This window comes from Nicotiana sylvestris, chromosome 4, assembly GCF_000393655.2.
Source record: "Nicotiana sylvestris chromosome 4, ASM39365v2, whole genome shotgun sequence".
Lineage (NCBI taxonomy): Eukaryota > Viridiplantae > Streptophyta > Magnoliopsida > Solanales > Solanaceae > Nicotiana > Nicotiana sylvestris.
The window spans coordinates 50,641,955-50,653,234 of record NC_091060.1 but is presented as its reverse complement, the minus strand read 5'-3'; the positions used below and the strand labels follow the sequence as shown (position 1 = coordinate 50,653,234).

Below are 11,280 nucleotides of genomic sequence, written 5' to 3'. Positions count from 1 at the left end.
TTGGCTTGGCTTGAGGTAAGTAACGCTTCCAACTTTGGTTCTGAGGGTTCGAAACCCTGAACTATATGTTCTATGATTATTATGAAGGTGATGCTATGCCAAGTGACGGGTGTATGGGCGTGCACCATGGGAAACGCGGCCTGGATCATTGCAGAACACCGCTTAGTGGTTCTTTCGTACCGATATCTATGTTGTAATTATGTGATTTAGTTGTTGAGCTTTAAATCATGCTGATTATCATGTTAAAGGCTTCACGCCGATATCATTGAGACCCCAGAGGTCATTTCTTGCTGTCATATCATTTATTTTTACTAATTTTCTGTACTCAGTCCCTTCCATGCATATTATATCATGTCTCAGTCTCGATTATTACTATTTTCCACATTTCATTATTGACCGGGCTAGTATCATGATATTTAGAGCCCGTGTGTGAGACTGGTGAGTTATGACTAAGGGAGGACGAAAGCTTGATATCGAGTAATAGTATGAGATTTGGGATGCACACCGCAGCGAGGTATTGCACAAGTCTTCGTTGGCTTTGTTATAGTGCTTGGGCTAATGAGAGAAGCCCCTCCGGAGTCTTTACACCCCCAGTGTGTGCAGATCATGACATTTAGGGATGGATCTTCCCTGGACATGGATCATGTCCGAAGTATTATACCGGGAAATGAATCTTCTCCGTGAGGCTGGACTGGCCTGTGTCCTCGGTACTGGATGACTGCGGTAAGTGATGTATATTCCGGGATGGATCTTCCCTGGGCCGGATGGCCATATACAGTAACGAGGGGTTGAGTACTTGTGAGTGGAGGTTCATGGAACATTGATCATGCTAGTTGTGCATTTGTATATCTAAAATCCATGAGTTTTGAACTTCGTGCTGTCAGTTGCATTTAAATACTGTTGAACTTTACATGAACTGTAAGCATGTCTACTTTTCCTATTCAGATATATGTTATTACATGTTGAGGCTTGGTCTGTTACTACCTGTCAGTCCATAGGTTGGACTTGTTACTTACTGAGTTGGTGTACTCACGTTACCCCTGCACCCCTGTGTGGATCTTGCCAGTTGGAGGCCTTTTGAGGAGATTGCGAGGTAGCTGTTTAGCGACCGCAGTTCTGCCTTCTCCTTCCATATCTTCCTTTAGTTTAGTTATTTGGATATTCTCATACCGTGTTGGTCATGTTATTTCGAACAGTTGTAGCAGTTTTTGGCTCATGACTTAGTGACACCCGAGGTCGGGATTGTATTTCTTTCCATTGGATTTTGGATTTCTACTCTTATCTTATTGAATTTCTGTTAAAACTATGGTTTTCCTTAAGTTTATATTTGAAAAATGGAGTATTTGGAAATAAGTGGATGGCCTAATATCACGTTAGGCTCCATCACGACATGGTTAGATTTTGGGTCGTGACAGCTGCCTTAGCCTTGTCACTACTTCGCCGAGGTTAGACTCGACACTTATATAGTACATGGGGTTGGTTGTACTCATACTACACTTTGCACTTCTTGTGCAAATTTTGCTACTGGTCCCATCTATACGTGAGGTGCATCAGCGCGGATTATCACGTTTGGATACTTGAGGTAGATCTGCTGATGTCCGCAAATCTTAAAGTCCCCATCCTCTTTCCTCATTTACTGTTCATTTCATTCAAAATAGTTGTATTTATTTCAGAATCTATTTGTAGAACTTCTAGTAGCTCATACGCTTGTGACTCCAGATCTGGGGTTGTACTTAGATATTGTGGTTGTTATACCTTTTTGTATAGTATTCTAGTTTTATTTCAGTTAAATTGGTTTTAATTACTTGAATTGTTTAAGATGACATAAGATTTACTCTAACGTTGGCTTGCCTAGCGAGTGAAATGTTAGGCACCATCACGATCTCGAAGGTGGAAATTTCGGATCGTGGCATTCTGCCTCGTTTCTTGTACCAATCAATTGCGAAATGCACTTTTGATGCTTCCAATGTATTTCCCGTGAAATTTCAGTAAAGTTAGGCTTTTGAATCACTCCATTTGACTATATAATGAAGGAGATATGTTGGTTGCAATATTTGGAAATAGTGCAGATTTTTAAATACGAATTCAGTGTAAATTTCGTAATTAATCTAAAAAATCTAGTAACTCAATTCTTAGTAAAATGACCATAAATTCATCATACGATTTCGAAACTTGATGATTTTAGTTGCTATGGTTCCAAAATTACGATATGGATATAATGGTTTAGTAAAAGCACGAATCAAAGTTCGTTTGCTCAATATGGTAACCTTTATGCTCAAATCGACGTCGAAACCGAAAACAATCACCATACAACCCAAACTTATCAAAATCTCATCAGAATTTAACCAAACTTTGAGGAGATGTCCAAAAGCGTCATACAAATTTATTGGAATAATAAAAACCCGATTCCGAGTCCGTTTACCCAAAAGTCAAACCTTGATCAACTCTTCCAACTTAAAGCTTCTAAAACGAGAATCATCCTTCCAAATCAATCCCGAACCGCTTGAAAACTGAAACCAACCATACGTGCAAGTCATAATACGTAATATGAAGCTGCTCAAAGTATCAAACCACCGAATGGAACGCTAAAGCCCAAAACGACTTATCGGGTCGTTACACTATAATAGAGTAAATAGGAAAGAAGTGGGAGGTTCCAACGTTATTGAATATATTTGATAGAAATATTTAATCCACTGATGCTGTCTCAGTTGGTTTAGGTACAGGCTTTGGGGAAGGAGTCGACGGATCAAGCTTGCGCAAAATCTTAAAAAATAAATTCTTGTAAATCAAACGGGTTGGAACCCTTGATGTTTCAAAAAGAAACAGCGGCGTATTATCATCGAGCCAACAGAGATCTATCGTTAAATGGTGTCATTTCTTCAATTTATCCGTAGTTTTTGTTGAATATTATCTACATACATATAACTGAAAAAATTATCGACGAAACAGTGCCAGATGGCACTGCTTTGATCAACATGCCTCCGACTCTGTTATTAAGTAGTTGTACTGTGAAAAAACCATGGCTACGAAGTTGAATCTTTATTTTTCTTAAACGTATTACTTGCTTTCCAAATAATTTCTCAAGAACATACCCGAAAAGTATATTTCTAGCATACATTATTAGAAAAGACGCATAGTTATTGAGATATGAGACATAAAATATTACAAAGAAAAAGTAATTTTAAAAATAAAATATCTTACACAAGTAATACATCTGTAAATAAAATCCGTAAATATATAATAACCATACATATATATAATCTCGACAAGACGAGATTAATTTATCTTTATTCCTGAATTGGATGTCATTACCTGACATACATCATTATTCGTACAACATACAATAACGGAAAGAGGAAAAGAGGAAGGAAACATAGCAATTATAGGATATCATAAATGTGTTACATGGTTTTGGAGCAGGTTGTTGCAATTGGACAATAGTGTTCTCTTTATATTCCAGTCCTGATACCACATTGGAACGTGTTGAATGTCGCGTAATTACAATGACAACAAATTATGCAGTCACTGCAGTCACTGTCGAATTTGCAAGACCTAAAACAAGTATTAAGTTGAGGGAGTAATCTCCTTTCCATTTCTGGGAGATCATAATCAATATCCCGTGCAGCCATTACTTGCATCTTGGAGAAATATATCAAATTAACTGAAACATATCACCATTATAGTTATCAACATTCAATAATAACTTGTTGAATAATATAAAAAAAATTTATACTTCATAAACAAATACACATATGTACATTATAACATTGCAAAAATTATACTCCTTCCGTTCAATTTATGTGAACCTACTTGATTGAGCATGTAGTTTAAGAAAAAAGAGAACTTTTGAAATTGTAGTATAAAATGAAACACGTATATTTTGTGTGTCAATAAATCGTTGCATAAAGGTAAATTATTTTCAAATATAAAAAAGAATCATTCTTTATGGCACGTCCTAAAAGAGAAATAAGTTTACAACAAGCAGAACGAAGGGAGTAGTAAAGTACAGATATCGCCGGAGATAAAGAGAGATTGGTACTAACCAATGGCTACCATGAGGAAAATAGCATAAATATAACCAAGCTTAGAAAATGCCATTTGGGGAATCGTACTTGATGTTTTATGAAACTTCTGTGTGACTATATTTCTGTTTTGCAAATCGTAATTTATAGACTCCCCCTCTGCAATATGTTGGCCCCCAGAATTATTAGTAATAATTCAATAATAGTTTCGTTGTATTCTTATTATTTTATGATCTTTATATTAAGTCTTTCTAATAAAATTTGTCATATTCCATCATTTCTCTCCCATACCCCCCCCCCCCCAACAAAAAAAAAAGACAATAAAACTAATTTATAAAGTAAGTTTTGGAATACATTAATCATAAAATACAATTATATGTTATTTATGATTGTTATTTTTGGAAGATGCATGTGAGCATCAGAGAAGATGAAGATCCATACCAATTTTTATTTAATAATTGTAATTAAAATATGTTGTTAAAAGTCAACCATAGTATTCTTTATTAAAGTGGTCATGTAGATACTTTTCTTTTAATGCACACAATAAAATATTATTTCAATCTACTATTAGCATTTTGTCATAAGAATCTTCGATTTAATTTTAAGTAATATGTCTTATTATATGCGGTATTATATTTCTGTTTTGCAAATGGTGTAATTTATAGAGCCACCCTCTGCAATATATTGGCCTCTAGAATTGTTAGTAATAGTTTAATAATAGTTTCGTTGTATTCTTAGTATTTTATAAACTTTTTATATTAAGCCTTTCTAGAGATGAATTTTGCAATAAGATTTGTCATATTTTGTCATTTCTCTCTCATGTTTCCCAAAAAATACAATAAAACAAAATTTATTAAGTAAGTTTCGGAATACATTACTCATAAAATACAATTATATGTGATTTATGATTGATACTTTTGGAAAATGCATGCGAGCATCAGAGAAGATGTAGATCCATAATTTTTATTCAATAATTGCAATTAGAATATGTTGTTAAGTCAACCATAGCATTCTTTATTAAAGCGGTCATGTGCATATTTTTCTTTTAACACACACAATCAAATATTATTTCAATTTACTATTAGCATTTTGTCATCAACATTTTTTATTTTATTTTAAGTAATATGTCTCATTATTAGTAGTATTAAATTTCTGTTTTGCACATGGTATAATTTATAGGCTCCCTCAGCAATATATTCGCCTCTAGAATTGTTAGTAATAGTTCAATAATACGTTCGTTGTATTTTTAATATTTTAAGAGTTTTTTATATCAAGTCTTTCTAGAAATGGATATTATAATGAAACTTGTCATATTCTGCCATTTCTCTCTCTTATCTCCCACAAAAAATACAATAAAAATTAATTTATAGAGTAGGTTTTGGAATACATTACTCATAAAATACAATTATATGTGATTTTTGATGGATAGTTTTCGAAGATGCATGCGAGCATCAGAGATGATGAAGTTCCATAGCAATTTTATATAATAATTGTAATTAGAATATGGTGCTTATAGTTTCCTGAGCCAAGGGTCCATTGGAAACAATCTCTCCATCCTCACAAAATAAAGAAAGATTTGAGTACACACAACCTATCCCAAAATTTCACGGTGTGGGATAATACTGAATATGTTGTTTGTTTGTTGTTAAGTCAACCATAGTATTCTTTATTAAAATGGTCATGTACATACTTTTCTTTTAATATACACAGTCAGATATTAATTCAATTTACTACTAGCATTTTCGAATCAACATTTTCGATTTAATTTCAAGTAATATGTCGCATTATAAGCAATATTATATTTCTGTTTTGCAAATGGTGTAATTTATAAAGTTACCCTCTGCAATATATTGACCTCTTGAATTGTTTGTAATAGTTTAATAATAGTTTCTTTGTATTCTTTTTATTATAAGTTTTTCTAGAGATGATTTTGTAAAATAATTTGTCATATTTTGTCATTTCTCTCTCATATTTCCCAAAAAATACAATAAAACTAAATTAATAAAGTATGTTATGGAATACATTACTCATAAAATATAATTATATGTGATTTATGATTGATACTTTTCGAAGATACATGCGAGCATCAGAGAAGATGAAGTTCCATAGCAATTTTATATAATAATTGTAATTAGAATATGTTGTTAAGTCAACCATGATATTCTTTGTTAAAGTGGTCATGTGCATGCTTTTCTTTTAATGAACACAATCAAATATTATTTCAATTTACTATTAGCATTTTGTCATCAGTATTTTTGTTTTTATTTTAAGTAATATGTCTCTTTATAAGTAGTATTATATTTCTGTTTTGTAAATGGTATAATTTATAGACTCCCTCTACAATATATTGGCCTCTAGAACTGTTAGATATAGTTTAATAATAGTTTCGTTGTATTCTTAGTATTTTATAAACTCTTTATGTTATCTCTTTCTAGAGATGAATTTTGCAATAAAATTTGTCATATTTTGTCATTTCTCTCTCATATTTCCCAAAAATACAATAAAACAAAATTTATTAAGTAAGTTTTGGAATACATTGCTCATAAAATACAATTATATGTGATTTATGATTAATACTTTTGGAAAATGCATGCGAGCATCAGAGAAGATATAGATCCATAATTTTTATTCAATAATTGTAATTAGAATATGTTGTTAAGTCAATCATAGCATTCTTTATTAAAGCGGTCATGTGCATACTTTTCTTTTAATGCACACAATCAAATATTATTTCAATTTACTATTAGCATTTTGTCATCAACATTTTTTATTTTATTTTAAGTAATATGTCTCATTATTAGTAGTATTATATTTCTGTTTTGCAAATGGTATAATTTATAGGCTCCTTCAGCAATATATTGGCCTCTAAAATTATTAATAATAGTTCAATAATACGTTCGTTGTATTTTTAATATTTTAAGAGTTTTTTATATCAAGTCTTTCTAGAAATGGATATTGTAATAAAACTTGTCATATTCTGCCATTTTTCTCTCTTATCTCCCACAAAAAATACAATAAAAATTAATTCATAGAGTAGGTTTTGGAATACATTACTCATAAAATACAATTATATGTGTATTTTGATGGATACTTTTTGTGACGACTCGACCCGTCGTCTCATGAATTACTACTTCGTTTTCCCCATTTTCAGCTTCCTTATGCTTCATTATCCATATCTTGTGTAACGAGTTGATTTGAAGTGGTTTTAATAAGAAATGAGACACTTAGTCTCTTTTAAGAAGCCTTAAGTTGGAAAAGTCAACCGGACGTTGACTTATGAGTTAGAGTGCTCGGATGTGAATTCCGATGGTTTGGTTAGCTCCGGGAGATGATTTGTGATTTAGGAGCATGATCGGAAGTGATTTTGGAGGTTCGGTGTAGAAGTTAGCCTATTTTGGCGAAGTTAGGATTTTAGTGAAATCCAGTTGGTATGCGAGATTTTGATCCGAAGGTCGGAATGGAATTCCGAGAGTTTCTGTAGCTTCGTTATGTCATTTTGGACTTGTCTGCAAAATTTAAGGTCATTCGGACTAGTTTTCATGTGTTTCGGCATCGGTTGTGAAATTTGAAAATTAAATAAGTTCTTAGGCTTGAATCCATGCATAATTGGTGATTTTGATGATATGTGATGTGATTTGAGGCCTCGACTAAGTCCGTGATGTGTTTTCAGACTTGTTAGTGCTTTTGGTTGAGGTTCCGGGGGCCTCGGGTGTGTTTTGGGTGAGTTTTGAGCGAGTACGGACACCCCGGAACTTAGAAAAATGGAGAGGGCAGCAGTGGCGGCACGGACCGCGCTCCTTCTCGCGCTGGGCGCGCGGCCGCGCAGGGGAAGAATCTGCAGGTCACTGGTCTTACTTTGGAAGCTCATATCGTTTGATCCACAAGAAATTTTGAGGTGATTCAAAAACGAAAGTTGTAGCCCTTCGTATCTAGTTTCCAGAAAGGTAACGATATCGCAATTTGGATATCTGTAGCGAAAGTTATGGCCAAAATACTAAAGCCTGTCCCTGTAGAGCAAGGCCTGCGCGATCGCGGACGTTTCTGCGCGGACCCCGCTGATTTTGCGCGGACCGCGGTCATTTTTGTGCGGTCAGTGGTGTCGGAATCCGAGGGGTACTCTATAAATACGAGATTTTGGGTTTTATTTTATATTTTGACCTATAAAGCTCGGATTTTGGCGATTTTTCAAAGGTTTTTCAAGAAATTCATCGGGGTAAGTGATTCTAACTCAGATTTGGTTAGAGTACATGAATATACCATTGAATTCATCATTTAATAAGTGATTTGAGATGGAATTTGGGAAGAACTAGGGCTTGAGTTTTGAGATTCTAAATTGAGGATTTGAGGGGTCATTTGAACTCCGATTTTTACATTCTTGGTATGTATGAACTCGTGGAAAGATGAGGAATCTAAATATGTAAAAAAATTCTGAATTTCGGGAAGTGGGCCCGGGGCTCGGGTTTTGGTAATTTCGGAATTTGTGCCCGAATTTGATTGTTTTCGCTTGGGCTTTGTTCCTTTAGCATATTGTGATATATTCGCTCTGATACCAACTTGTCACGACCTAAATCCCAAACCCGATCGTGATGGCGCCTCTCATGAAGACAATGCCAGCCAACAAAACAAACGCTTCTTTTTAACAGTTATTTAACATTTATAAAGCTAAAACATGATTAGCATAATCAAAAGCGCGGAAAACAACGATAACAACTGGGAACCATCCCGTCACAGCCCGACATCGGGGTGTCACTAGTTATGAGCTACTACAGAATTCACTAAAGAACTACAAGTCCGGAAATAGGAAACAAAGTCTGAAATTAATATGAACAACATAAAATAAGGGAGAAGATCCGGTGCCGTGGACGCTAGCGGTCACCTGACTCAGCTACGATAACAAATCTTCAATCCGCTAATAAGCCTCTATCGGGCAAACAATACATGCAACTGCACGCGAGGTGTAGGGAGTAAAGTGAGTACTCCAACTCAGTGGTAATAAGAGTAAATAATAACTGAAGGCAAGAAATCACGTAGGAGCACTCCACCATGCAATATGGGGAGACACAACCATTTGAGAAAATAGTAAGTCCGGGAAAATTCCTTAGAAAATATCTGCCTCAGTTTAAAATCACATTCGAAAATATCATTTTTCCAACAATTTAAGCCAGTAAATGCAGGACAGGTAGTGCAAGTTAGCACAAAAGTCAGCCTCTCGGGCACAAGCAAGTATGTCTAATTGAACTCATAACTCGCCCTTTAGGCAATATTCTTACCGCTGGTCAGCCGTTGTTACCTGACCCATATACATTATACAGTGTCACTGTTACCACTATCTCAAATTTATCCACTTTGAAAATGATCAGACAAGCTCAGAACAACAAATAAATATCTCAAGAAATGACATAAACAACAAATAGTGCACAAATGTATGAATGCAATGCAATGCATATGACGGTACACTGCATCAATCGGAACTAACATAGTACATAACCATACAATCCGCTAACCAATAGCAAGCTCCCCAACTTGGCTCGAAGCCATATATCACAACACACTATACTCATAACGCATATACTCCATTGTTGTCATAATACCATAGTGAAATTAAACTCACTCTTTCATAAGCTTGTGGAAACACAAATCATCTGGAATTTTTAACTCTTCTGCATTTTCTTGCATTCACTCACATAACAGTCAAGCCTACTCTCTAGGCGACCAAAATTTTACTAAGTCCCAAATATTTCAAAAATTTTGGCAGAGTTTCCTTTGTAATTGGGCCTATCCACCTGCCAGAGAATCACCAAAACCATCCTAACAACACGTCCACAACTTGACAAAGCATCACAATGTATATCAACAACACTAATCCCAATATTACATGTATTATGTTTCATGGGGTATGAGAATCACGGAATGATTAGAGTTGCAATGCTCGGTGCATGGAGCAAGAAGATGTTTGGTTGTATTGGAATAAGGTCATACCCTGCGGTGTCAGAGTGCTAATGAGGCACAGGTGGTTTTGTTCGTTGGATAAGGTAAATTGCAGTTTGAATAAGAAGTAAATAACTCTCGAGAATGGTTTTATTATGTTCAAGATTCTACATGTAACAATAAGGTGTCTTAAGGTTGTGTATGTGGTCAGAGACTGTGTTTTCACTAGAAAAGGTCAAGACTTGTGGTATTTTTATATTAATTATGGGATCCTATGTATCAGTATCTGGAAAGTAAAGGTAACACACTTAGATTCGCATAAAGTTCTTCATAGTAGAGTATTTTTGAATGTGGTATTTCTAGGAATAATTGATAGAAGATTCAATGGCTTATGGGTCTTAGATAGTGTGGTCTTGTTCTCGGGTCTCGTGTAGTGAGCTTGGGTTGAGGAACTGAGGTTCTATAACAAGAGGGAATATCAAGTCAATGATGGATTAGAAGGGAAATTAGATAGATGAAATAGCTTGATAGTAGACCGAATCAGTATGGTAAGGATATGATTAATTCTTCGTATGTGTTCGAGGTAATGAGCCCTTACAAGTATTTTTGCAGCGATGCTCTTGGGTTTTGATGGCTTGCTTAGCTTGGTCGAGTTAGAAGGATTCAGTCCTGGCAGGTCTGATTTGTGCAAAGGGAAAATCGGAGAGTTCTTGATGGTTTCTACCATGGTTGAAGAGGTGCATTTTCTATGGATATGAGAGACATGGGATGTGTAGTGATTTTTCTTCTAGATTGGATCAATGGAAGTTCTTGACTAGTTGAGTGCATAAACGTTCCTGGTTCGGAAGGGAGGTGAAGTCCTCATGTTACCTTAGGATGATATGGTATATGCGATATGTGGTGAAGGATTGAGAATTGCATGTAAGGTTATGGTTTAGTTCTAAATGGAAATTCATAACATTCTTAGGTGGTACGGGCAACTTTGGGGTGAATGATCTTCAGATGATTGAGGAAATTGTATTTCTAATCATAGTGATTTGTAGAGGGTACATGTTTCAGAAAAAGAGCAATGTGATTAAGTTGATGGCACTTCAATAGTATTGCGGCACTTTTAAGGCTGGATCTTTACTTGTTGGTATGTTAGATTTTGTATGTGATGTCAGAATTTAGACTGGTTGTCTTAGCGTCGGGAAATTTGTGAACTATTGTGCCATGGGCTATGCCGGAAATGCCACGGGTTGAGTGGCGAGGTGAGTTGGATTATGTTCTATCAGGTTTGCGTGGTATGTGTTATTTGATTCACCGTGGGTGTAATGATTTGCTCTGGCTC

The 11,280-nt window shown here is 35.1% G+C and overlaps 1 long non-coding RNA gene across 1 annotated transcript; it reads right to left on the bottom strand.

The window, feature by feature from the left end:
- Positions 1 to 3,209: 3,209 nt before the first annotated feature.
- On the bottom strand, positions 3,210 to 4,153 carry LOC104212762 (uncharacterized). Its single transcript, XR_707438.1, has 2 exons — positions 4,044 to 4,153; positions 3,210 to 3,661 (listed from the first exon to the last, which is right to left on the bottom strand). It is a non-coding gene; the product is annotated as an uncharacterized lncRNA (long non-coding RNA).
- Between the last annotated feature and the right edge of the window lie 7,127 nt (positions 4,154 to 11,280).